Below are 12,414 nucleotides of genomic sequence, written 5' to 3'. Positions count from 1 at the left end.
AGGAGGAGGGACCGAGGGGCGGACTTCTTTTTAATTTAATTTCTTGCTTTTTTTGGATAAATTATTGAAATTTTCACAGCTGTATCAATTCAGTTTATTACCAAATTAGCAATTAAGATCAAATTCTCAATAGCATCATTTCTCAACGCCTCGAGTAGATTACAGGTCAGCCAGCCCAACTCCCCACCTCTCTCCCTCTATGAGGTTTTTTTTAATTACCTTTATTTTAGTATATTACAGGTACACTCTTTACTGGCAACTCTAAATGTTATTTTGTGGCTTGAATGTTAGAAATGGAGTCATATTAGCAAACCATATTGTGAAAATATGGAGCTCTTACGTCACACTTCTGATATGAATTAGATATGGACAATAGCATATGCATGGTAAGACCCAAACTGTCCTTGTTTTGTGGACTATCAGGCCTCTGCCAGTAGATTTTGGAGAATGATGGCCGTACTATATTATATTAGTTCGAATCAGGGGTGGGGTTTTAGGGGTTAGGCTGCAGTTCCTGTGCCACTCACAGCTGCTGTCCTCTCCTCCAATAACAAGATGAGTTGTCCCATTACAGATCTCCGCTCTTGTCTCCTCCAATCACCACCGAGGAACTTTAGATTCAACTGTTTCCCAATTGGCTGTCAGCGAATCAATTAATCCTCAATTAGTTTCAGAACATGAACGATCAGATCAGACCAGATGTGATGATAAATTTGCCAAATTTGTGATCAAAGTGTGGATCACATCTCATTGATAGTATTGCTCATAGTCGATAGTAGCACTGATTACTGTGTAACAGATAAAGACACATGGATTGCGCTGTGCACACGGCATAAATTATACACATATAATTTATACAGACACACTCACGGAGAAAAAAGAAACATACTACATTGGACCTTGTGTGTCACTGGGGCATTGGTTGTATGGCAAGATATTTCCACTCTTTTGAAATAAATGATTTAAAAGAAGGCCATGCCTGTGTTTATCAAAAGCAAATTGAGGCCAAGTAGCCATTGCCCCAGTGATAAAGATACGATGTTGAAGCTTTCTTTCTGAGAGCGTGCAAGTCCAACTGTAAAAGAGGTATAAATTATACCTGTATAATTTATAGTGATACATAAAAGAGGCACTACTGTATGTAACACACTCTTACAGCAGACGTATTTTCCTATACACACCAGTGAGTGCAATTTGGGACGACGCGTGATTTATATTACTCTGCGATGCTTCACGTGCTGATATCATCGGCATTTAGAGAAGACAGAGGAACCACGTGTGCTGTCCTTAAACTGCACTCACTGATAAGATGGTCAGACACGTCCTTTATAAGAGTGTGGACAATGCGCTGTCAGGTATACATGCACATCCCTTTAGGCTCACCCAGGTCGATGCTGCCTAGCGGGATGCATGTACAGATGACAAGACATTTAAGGTAGGGACCAAGCCAGACTCCACCCACAGGAAGGGGTAAAGAGAATAACTGTGGTCTGAGACTCACATCTAGAAACAGACAATAACCAATAGAAATGAATAGAATTAGAGGTATTAGAAATCGGACAGAACAGAGTAGAGACAGGGAATACACGGAGGATAACAGGGGAACATAAACAGAGAGGCGCAAACAGAGACAAACAGAACTATGGATCAAATCATATCGAGCCGGATTGAAATCGGCAAAGAGTTTGTACAAACTATTCCAGATCGGAAACAAGAAAAAGGATGAAACAAAAAAATAAGTGGTTTGAAATGAGCTTTAAGAAAAACTGAGCCGTTTTTCAGAAGATCAGAGCGTGAAGTTGGGACCGACAGGCGCTTGACGCTTGTGTCAAAATGCGTTGACACAAGCTGGCGACAGGACGTGCATCGTCCCAAACCACAGGTGCTGATGTGTTGAGCATAAAGCAGAGAAAGCATAAATAATGCATTAACAATTCATTCATTCAAACGGTTTCATATGGGCCGCTGAGTCAGCCCGACAGACAGGCAGGCACTGACAGACAGACCATTCAGTTCTTCAGATAGACATTCATCCCACAGCTAGACGGTTAAGGAGATTTGTGTAAATGACCCAACAGCCTGAACCAAGCTCTGCTGAGACCCCATCACATTCGCTGGAGCCAATGATGCAGTAGTTTGTGTATGTGTCGGAGTGTGAGCGTGCGTGTGCATAAGTGTGTGTGTGTGTGTGTGTCTGTGTGTGTCTGCAGCATTGGAAAGAGAGCTGCTTGCAGGATGAGAGCTGTGACAGATTTATCCAAAGGACATCCGCAAGCACTGGTGGACACACACCGGCTTGCACGCACGCGCACACGCACGCACACACATACACACACACACACACCCCTCTTCCAGCCCTCCAGTTTATTGATGTGTCGGTGACACTTGACAGACAGGTGGAAAGGCCTCAAGGTGCACTTGTGTGTGGCTGTTATTAAAAAAAGAGGAAATGAACTTGTGAAATAAAAAATAAATATTACTAAACGAGTGAGCAGCGCTCTATGTGTGCAGTGGACCTCTACATTATGATGCTGTAGCATGTACTCTGGCTTTGGCAATCAGAATCCATTAGAGTGACCGATAGCATCAAAACAACTCCGTCGTTACTTTTCAAAAAATAAGCCAACTTGAAAACTGATGTAGAGGAAACCTGAAAGCCAATGCGAGGACTCCGCGAGATCATTTTAAATGACACACGATGCAATTAGGATCCTCCCTGATTCCGTTGTGTGTCATCCAGTAACGGCGGGGCTGTGCAGAGACCGCTTCAGGAGCAGCTGCTCTAATAAAAAGTGACATTTGTTGAGCGCTCACAAGGGGGAGGGGGGAGAAGTCCACATACCTATAGCCGACACTGATTACCTTCTGTGCAGTGTGCGCGCATCAGACATGACATGGAAGCAGTCAACTTTCCATGTTGCACCTGCTAATTCTGGATACCGCTCGCTCCTGCTCCATCAATCACGATGGGACATCTGTGTGACAGTGTTAAATAGTACTGTGTACCTGTGTCTATCATTTTCTGGTCCCACGGCTTCCCCCCCCTTTTTCTCGATTTTACAGCAGCAGTTAAAATGAATATGTCACTATTGAAACAATCTCCCCAATAAAAAGCAGGCAGCAGTGAACAATGTTTCATACCGTTTTCTGTAATGACTCTAACAGACTGCAGCTTGCTTTTAAGCATAGTGTAGCAAATAAATGATCATCTCACTTTGAAACACGACACCTAGTTAAACGGAGTCAAAGAATAGAATTTCATTACATACATGTCCGATCAGCTTATATCAGAAATATTTAAATCTAATAAGCATCTCAATTAATCTGCGGCTGACAACGAGGGTGCGCCGAGGTCACTGAAGCCCCATCCGCAGCATAAATAGAGTTCGCTTTAAAATGAGACACAAAATGAATGTTAATGATTATAAAATCCTTGCAAGACTGATAATGAGCCGAATGATATTCGGTGAATAACTCTGTTCAGTCAAGGTTGAACCTAAATCTCTGCACATTTAGATATACTGTGTCATGGGTTAGTTAGGGTTAGCACCAAACTAGTGCATCAAATTACTTTAAAGCATTGTTGTTATTCTTAGTCTTAAACTTGTTTCGTACCTCTATGTACATGTGTCTATGCATCCATTCATTGTACAGGGGTTGACATGAGTTTATAATCTCTAAAATTAGCATTTATTTTGATGGACTATAACAAAAACACAGCAATTCCTATTTTCAGGTATACACTCTAAATAAAACATATTTATTAATATCCGATTCCATTTCCGCCAATAGACCTCCCTGAATGCCACACGCTGGCCTTTTAATTAAAATGATTTCCTGTGATGCGAGACTCATACTTCCCACTGAAAGTCAACACCCGACACCATAGTGACGGATACCATGTCACTTTGAAGTGACTTGTATTCGGGGCTTTGTAGAAAAAGGCAAACATTTCCAAAACAGAGGCACTTATTTCCCAACGCTTTATGTTAATCACTGGTAATCTATGAGGCAGTACACGTGGACAAACATATAGTGCATGTGAAAGATTTAGGGGAAGTGTGTGTAGAGGGAAGGTGTTATATGTTAGTTTTGAGTGTGTATGAGGACATCAGTGGGCTCTCTCTCGCTCTCTAGTTGTTGCTGTAGCACTACTTCTCTTTGCTTCTCTACTGGTCTATGCTTGCTACACCCCTCCTCCGACTCATTTCTGTATCAAGATTATTTTTTATAGTAAAACAGCAAATCTCCCTCCTCCTCCACTCTTCATCTCCTTACCCTCCTCCTCCCTCCCTCCCTCGGTTCTCCCCTCGTCAGTCCCCCCGTCCTAACTCTCCCCATCTCCCCCTCCCTTGCTCCTTCTCTCTCAAGGCCTGGGGTGCTTTGATCACTCGTTCTCAGCCTCCTTACCCTGCCTCCCCTTTCTCGCATCCGTTCATCCCCTCTTCCCCACTGTGCTGTCATCAATATCGCCGTCATCTGAGGATCCCGTCTTTATCCTTCTCCGTCTCGCTGTGTCTTTCTTTAAGATCTTACTGTCTCTGCTTTTCACTCTCTCTCTCTCTCTCTCTCTCTCTCTCTCTCTCTCGCCCTCTCTCTCTTTCTACTGATTGATTTTATGTTTAAAATTCCTTTCCTGCATCACTTTGATAGGCAGATCTCTATCACTATCAGATCCGCACACACACTCACACACACACACACACACACACACACATGTGCAGACTTCTAGCACAGAGGACCCAGTGTGCTGTCAGCCTCTAAGGATTATGGGTCATCTACATCATCCTCTCCTTTCCTCTCTCTTCAGGCTGTATCCATCCATCCCTCCTGCTCTCTTATCTACATCCACCCACCCATCCATCAACCTCTTGTCCCCATATGCTGCGAAGCTGAATATATATAGCTGCCCCTCTTTCCCCGTCATCGCTCCCTCCGCACCTTTAATACTTCAGTTTAACTGCCACGAATGACCAAATAGATAGCAGGAATGCATGGAAACATGTGCACACAAATAATCCAGCATGTACTTCTTAGTCAATTTCCCCGCTGGTTTGAGGACATTCATCTGGCTTCCTCTGCAGCTGCACTGTGTGCCATGCAGCCTGAATGCACAGGGGATGCAATTGCACTTTGTGGTCTCAATGTCACTTTCACCATCCAGTCATGCCAAAATGCATTAAAGAAAGAGTTCTGGTTGCATTCGAAGAGGATCCTATAGATAGACCCATCAGATCCACAAAACTATAGTACAGAATCCAACGTAGCTTGAAGATGCAGTCCAGCAACAATGCGCTTAATAGCAATTCAAAGGAAAATGCTGGCACAACTAAAGTCAACGTTTGGTTAGGTATATGGACAAAATGACTGAGCTCGGGTAAGGGAGCGATTGTTGGTTTGGGTCAAAATAACAACATGATGAAGGTTGGAGAACTACCATCTTGAAACAGTTTTTAAAAAAACATTAACGATATTTAAGAAACAGGAAGTCAATAGTGTCCAGATCTAAGGTTCTGTTGACCCAATCAACCACGCTGACCTGCTCTTTCTGCAGACTGTGTCTCTACACGCTCTCAATGGACAAGTCATCATTTCTAATGCCACAAGGGGGCTTCGACGCCTCAAAGTAAATGTATCGTTTCGGGGTATCGGCTGAAACAACTGCTGTGTCCTCCATCGGAGGAATGCATCGTGTTCTGTTCAACCCCTGATTCTCTTTTCCAACACCTCCTTCGTTTGGGAGAAGAGCAATATATTGTGTACTCACCACTTCTGGCTCTTACGGTATAATGGTCTGTTGCAATCAGTGTTAATTAGACTGCCCATTTGTTACGTTTGTATTGCTCATTCTTTTACAATAAGTAGGGCCATAATTTACTTTCGATGAAGCTTCAATCCTGCACTGTGTGTAACAGGATATAGGACTGTACTTCAAAGGTAGCCTGCAGTTAACTGAAGCGCAAATGAAACAGAAAGCTACCATAAGAACTCCCAGGGAAGATGTCTGACTTAATCTAGTTTTTCAGGAAATTAGTTTTTGCGTTGATTTAGTAGTGTGAATGGAACATAATGCATCAAGAGAACAGTGTTTGCACCATCTGGTCTTGTAAAATTGACTCATATTCCTTGGCTGCTATCCGACCATGCAGCAGACATGAGAGGCTAAAGGAATCCTTACTTTGGACAAATGTGAACCCATCTGGGTGCAGAATAAATTACATATGACATAACTTTCTTTTCACAAGTACAGGCTTTACGCCTAGAATGTGGCATTTTACTATTTCAATCTTCTCACACTAGCTTTATGAAGGTCAGGATGGACCATTGTTTGAGACGGTCACTGAGATTCAATGTTGCTTTTAAAGCGATGTTGTCTGGCCGACATCTATCCGGTTTAGATTGTCTACGTCTGTGCGCTTCAACTTTGTGACCACAGTCTGCTGGTGTCGCCGACGTCCCCCCAGGTTTTCAGGAATCAACTGTTTTGTGTCTTTGGAGCAATGCTGACACATTGTTCTCCGGAAATGTATCAAAGCGATGACTGTCAGACCACATTAAAAGCAGACAAATACCCACATTCAACTGAGTATGACTCATCTGTGTAGCCGCCCTCGTAACTGTGATTTAGCGACTTCAAATTCAGTTCACTTTTTATGTGTTGTTCCCACTATTCTTTCTTTCCCTCGCATATTGCTATCATATTTTTCTATCACTCTTTTAAACCTTGTTAGAAACATATTGGTTGCTCTCCTCTGCTTGCCAGCATTACATTTCAGACAGTCATTGCGTTCAGGGGGCACACACACACACACACACACACACACACGCAACTAGTAACCATGCTGACCTTCAGCTCATTCCACCATCTGTCCACAAATCACAGAACAGATGCTGTCTGCCAGTCAAATAAGAGCCCAACATTTAGACCCATTAGGGCAGAGGAGTGATTTAATGCTCAATCACCAGGAGGAGACATGAAGAGAGAAGATATTGATTGATAGATAGATAGTTCTCATGATTTCTTTTTCTTACAGTAGCCCTACGACCCTGACAGTTATAGCGAGACATCATTTGACTCTCATTACACTGTGATTTGTATCGTTCAATTTAGAGCCCACCATTGACCTCCCTAACAAAATCATATACAAGACGTTTGCTATTGCGGATTTAGAAGAAGGGTGCGGAAGGAGGTAAGACATGTTAAACTAAATGACAAATCCAACTGAAAGGCGACAAAAAAATGACAGAAATATAGCAAGTTGAGAGTAAACATAAAGGGAGTGGTGGTGAACGTTAGACAATACTCTCTGCCTCCGCAGCAGTATTGAGATGGATGACTCCAACGTCCCTGTTGTCTAATTTGGTCATTAAACCGAGTTTCTAAATCATCAACTCTAACGACAAACTCCTAAAGTTGTGATTTATAAGTATTACCTCTCATTGGTTCACCCTCTCTGTCTCCCTCTCTTTTGTTCTCTGGGAGCGTGCGTGTGTGTGTTCACCTGTGTCCGTGCCTGATTTTGTGTGTGTGTGTGTGTGTGTGTGTGTGTATTTGAATGTGCTTTCACTCGTGTGTGTGAGAGAGAGAGAGACCCTGGGTGTCGGTGAATGTTAAATGTCATCCCTGACATCTTAAACAAATAGCTGCATGCTGAGAGTTTAACGCATCGCAGCTCTGGCGAAATACATTCCACTCTTGTCTCTGCCGCGCTTCTTTCCCTTTCAATCCTTCGCTCTCCTGTGTGGCCAGCGAGGGCATGTTTAACACAGGTTAGCAAACACAAACTCAGGTACACCTATAGCTAAAACTAGAGAGGTGTTTCTGTTATTTAGCCTGTCCTCACTGATATAAATGGGACAGAGAAAATATCAATAAAACTCAATACAATTATTAATGTTCCTACATATCACATAAGGCGAAGTTTGGGCCAGTAAATTGCATGCTGTATGACGTCGCTGTATGGTAATCTGACAAGGAATGTAGCAATGCGCCAACAAAAAGCAGGGCAGAAGATTTCTAAATGCAAACAACAAGTTTAAAAGTATTCCAAAATTACGGGGCAGGAAATGTGGTCAACGTGTTTGTTAGATCTCAAGGATACACAAAGCACAGTATGGTGAGAAACTCTGAGTGTAGACGTAACTGTGTTTTTTACAAGACAAATCCAGGGCGAACCTTTATCTTATATTGTGTGTGAATAACCAGATAAGTCAATTGATAACCAGTCATCAGTTACAATGACGACCTGGCCAAAAAAGCCAGCAACAGGAGAAGAGGGACGTAAAATGATAACAAATGAAATAAAGATGACACTTTGAAAAGCGATGTCTTTCTAAAAAGGACAATAACGAGATTACTGTCACCAAGTATCGTCAAAATAATAAGGTCACAAAGAAGTTGATAGCAAAATGCCACATGGTTCGAGTGATGACAGCCTCGCAGAAAGGCTTATGAGACAACACTTAATATGGCCACTTCCAAATGTTGCCCGACAGACCATCTATAGACTGTACAGACGACAACAATAAGTCCGATTCTACTCTTTTTCTAGTTGAAATGTAGTCCGACACAATCCATTTATAGACAGCAGCATGCTGATCAACACAGTTAGAAAAAAGATGTTTACACATACAAACCGCCACCAAACACATCACCCCATCTCGATGTATATAGATGACCTTTATTTTTTTGCTTTCCATAATCAATACAGGAAGTAACAACTTACGTTGCAAGAGTTCAACAGCACAACGGTGTCTATATTTACATCTGGTCTTGCGTTCAATAACTCAAACAATGCTAAATGTCACTTCCCTTGATGTATATTCTTTAAAATGTCATCAAACTTAATAGAGCAATAACCATATCATCAGCACGAGCATTTGAAAATCCAACATTTACAGACTCTTTATATTCATCAGCGTACGGAGGAAATGGATAGTTAACAGTTGACTTCCAGAGCATGTTGTGTCACCGACGTCCACTTGTGTTCAAAGTGTGTCTAAAACCATTCATGCAAGAAGGAGAACTTAAATAAAACACAAAGTGGAGAAGCAGGAGGAGAAGGGACATAAACTGATCAGAAGAGATAAAGAGAAACTGAGATAGAAAGGAAAGACAAGAAGCCGGGAGAGGAGGGGGAAAGTGCAGCATCTATGATGACTTTGAGACTCTCATTCAATTAGTGTTTCATTGGTGAAAATAGAAAGTAACAGAATAAGAGCGACGGCAAAACTAAAAGATATCCGTGCTGGCTGCTCCTGTGATTACTCTGCCTCTGCTTTTATCTGTATTTATGTTTTGTTGCATTTTAAACCCATATTATGTACATGTGTTTAAAGAGCTGCATCAATAAATTGCATTCAACCTGACCTGTGAGAAACAGACGGAATCTTTTTCATAAATGACTTTTGCAATGGCGTCAATAGAGTGACTTTGAAAATAAGAGGTACAAATAAAGAGGGGACTCTAATGAATGGCCACTTATATTACAGTAACAATGTTCCCATCCATCCCCATCGTTCAACGTCGTCAACAGCAACTATAAGAGCTTTTTTCAGGACAGACCCATCCATATGAATGCATTAAGTTACCGTTTGAGAAGTGGCATCGATCACCCGGCTGTCATAGAATCCTGATGACTACTGATAAAGACGTGAGACACAGAGGGAGTCAGATAAAGAGACTGGGAGAGAGGGAGGTGAGAGGGAGAGAGATGTTAGCTGAGGGAAAGACAGATGACAGACCAAACCGAGATGATGACGGATGATTTAATGACTGGCTGGAAGGAAAGAAAACGAATTAGAAGACACAAGAGAAGTACGGGGAGAGATGGAAAAGAAAGAAATGGGAAAGGAAGACGGATGAATATTGGATGGAGATGGATCAAGGCAGCGATTGAGAGGATTAGCGAGGACAACGGTGAGATAAAGAGAAAGATAGAGAAATATGAATACAGAGCGCAACGACAAAGACAGAGGTAGAGAGATGCAGATAGACAAAGTTGTAATGCAGACGGAGGCAGGGAAGGACAGAGGAAGATTGACAGATAGAAAAGTTTAAAGATAAGGATTTGAGATAATATCAAGCAGAGAAATAGAGAGATTTGAGTGTTATGATCTGTGTGTGTGTGTGTGAGGGAGAAGCAGGGGGGGGGAGCTCATAAGGATAGAAAAATGAAGAAAATGTATTTCAAGGCTAGAGACGAGCTAAAGAACCCCTCCAAACTGTGGACATTTCACCATTGCTTCTTTGCTAAGAAGCTTGTTCTGGGTTAGTTCTTGAGTTTGAGAATAATGTTGAAATTTAGCAAATTTAATTATAGTCAAGACAATTACAAACAAAAAAAAATCTTTGACGAAATGCAACAATAATGTTACATAAAAGGGAAAATGATGAATGGGAAACCCAGGGATTATGGGTGTATCTGGCAAACCGTGTCGGAGTATTTTTGAGCTGCTCATCGCTTGTGGTTTTATCTCGTTCAGTCGCTCTTGAATGTTTAATAGAAGGAGAGAGAACAAAGTCCTGGAAACTTTCTTTCTACTGCTGCCTGAAGCATCTTGTTTTCCCTTTTTTCCATCATCTTGTTTTAAGGTTTTGCTTTTCCTCCCGCTCCTCGTCTTCTCAGTTTCTGACCATGCATTCGGTTCTGCTTCAATGTGGTTGTCCACATGAATGTTGCATGAACAACCCCACCAACAGATCAAACAGAAGTAAAGTAATCGTCCTCACGTCTCTATCTCTCTGTTTAACATCCTCTTCTGTTCACCCCACCAATCACTCCCCCTCTCCGGTCCATTTCAGGCAGTTTTAAATACTCAGTGATCAATACAGGAACTGCCTTGTATGAAGATGTGTGTGTGTGTGTGCGCGCGCGCGCAAATGGCCTGCGTGAGCATGTGTATCTGTGCATGTCTGTTGGTGGTAGCGTGTATTTGTCTGTGAGTTAGTGAGCTTTTTGAATTATTCATGAAGCTTAAGTGCTCCTCTGGGAGAAATGCAATGCAACACGCTTCAAATATCTTATTCACAACGTGTTTTTCTGTGTTTAAAACATGCATCGCCTGAAGAGATTTAAGTTGGCAAAACCCAAAAAACTGGACGTTGCGCCAACCCTTTTGATATTATATGGTTAATACTCATCAACATCCTCCACAGTGCGTAACGTTCACACACGGCACAGTTTCCTGAACAGTGTAGAGCTATATTGCACTTTATGTCTTGTAAAGTCTATGAATGTGGTTACTGTCTGTTTAACATTCCGGAACATTCTATAAAAAACTGCCACGTGTCTGAAGCCGCGGTCACATTGTTTAACAGCATGTAACCTTTCAGTGAGGTTTACACAAGATCCCAGGTGATGACGACACTCCATAGGAGGCATGGATTAAAGTAAGTCAGTGTAACCTGTGTTAACATAGAGATGTGTACCATTCTTCCCTGTGCAGAATCATTTTCGATTGTCACATGACTTGAAGTGAGCAGCAAGCATGAGCACAATACACTGCACGTTTTAAAGTGCAGCCGATAACTTAAGAGCCAATTAAGCTTTCCATGTCTCGTTAATAAGGCTGCACGTGACGTAAAGAAGAAAAATAAGAAGAAAAAAAAAACTAAGGAGACATAAGGTTGTCAGGTGGTAGTAAATGTACAGTGTAGGATTCAGTTAGTACAAGAACAAACACTGCAGCTCCTCAAGACCAACATTTGAGGCTGACTGTTCATGATTGTCATGTGATGCAACCGTTGCAAGGCATCAATTACTCATTTCTGAAAATAGCAAGATTATACTGTTGAATTTATTGCATTCAAATAGACCTCAATTATTTGTCTCAAACACAGCTTAACCACATCATATGAAATGATATCTTTTTTTAATAAAAGTGTTTGTGACACCTCACGAGTGGCTTTGACTTGCAACTGAACATTAAGCCCACTTCAGAGAAAATAAGATATATATATATATATATATTGTGTATCCCAGGCCATTCGGCCGAAAAACACAGAGACATGATTTTGGGTTCTCATCGTCCCAAATACTTTCCACCAAAACAATTCCTCGCTCGCCTGTTAAGAAGATGTGAGGGAACAAATCGAGATGAAAAAGGACGGCTGGCCTGATACAAGCTGTCTTGAAGCCTGAGCACTGAATTTTTCATTCTCATGGAAATGTTTCCTTATTGTTTGTATTTAGCCTGCTTGTATGCATTGACACGAGAATATTGTTTTTGTGTGCAAGTGAGCTTTGCTTGGATACAATGTGCTTTTCATTAACATGGACTATCATGTGCATCTGGGCATATCTGTGTGCACTAAACGGTGGCATTTGTGTGACCCCGTGAGTGTATTTTGTAATCATGTGCGATAGTGTCTTTCTTTTATAAACACAGATAGCTGTATTTGTACGTCAAATA

The 12,414-nt window shown here is 41.7% G+C and overlaps 1 protein-coding gene across 1 annotated transcript in view; it reads right to left on the bottom strand.

Annotated features, from left to right (window-relative positions):
- csmd3b (CUB and Sushi multiple domains 3b) overlaps window positions 1–12,414 on the bottom strand; it is a gene marked incomplete at both ends in the record, with an annotated part of 311,985 nt that overhangs the window by 150,083 nt on the left and 149,488 nt on the right. The window lies entirely within an intron of this gene.

This window comes from Pholis gunnellus (genome assembly GCF_910591455.1).
Source record: "Pholis gunnellus genome assembly, chromosome: 16".
Classification (NCBI taxonomy): domain Eukaryota; kingdom Metazoa; phylum Chordata; class Actinopteri; order Perciformes; family Pholidae; genus Pholis; species Pholis gunnellus.
The sequence above is the reverse complement of the archived record's forward strand: the minus strand, read 5'-3'. Positions and strand labels throughout refer to the sequence as shown.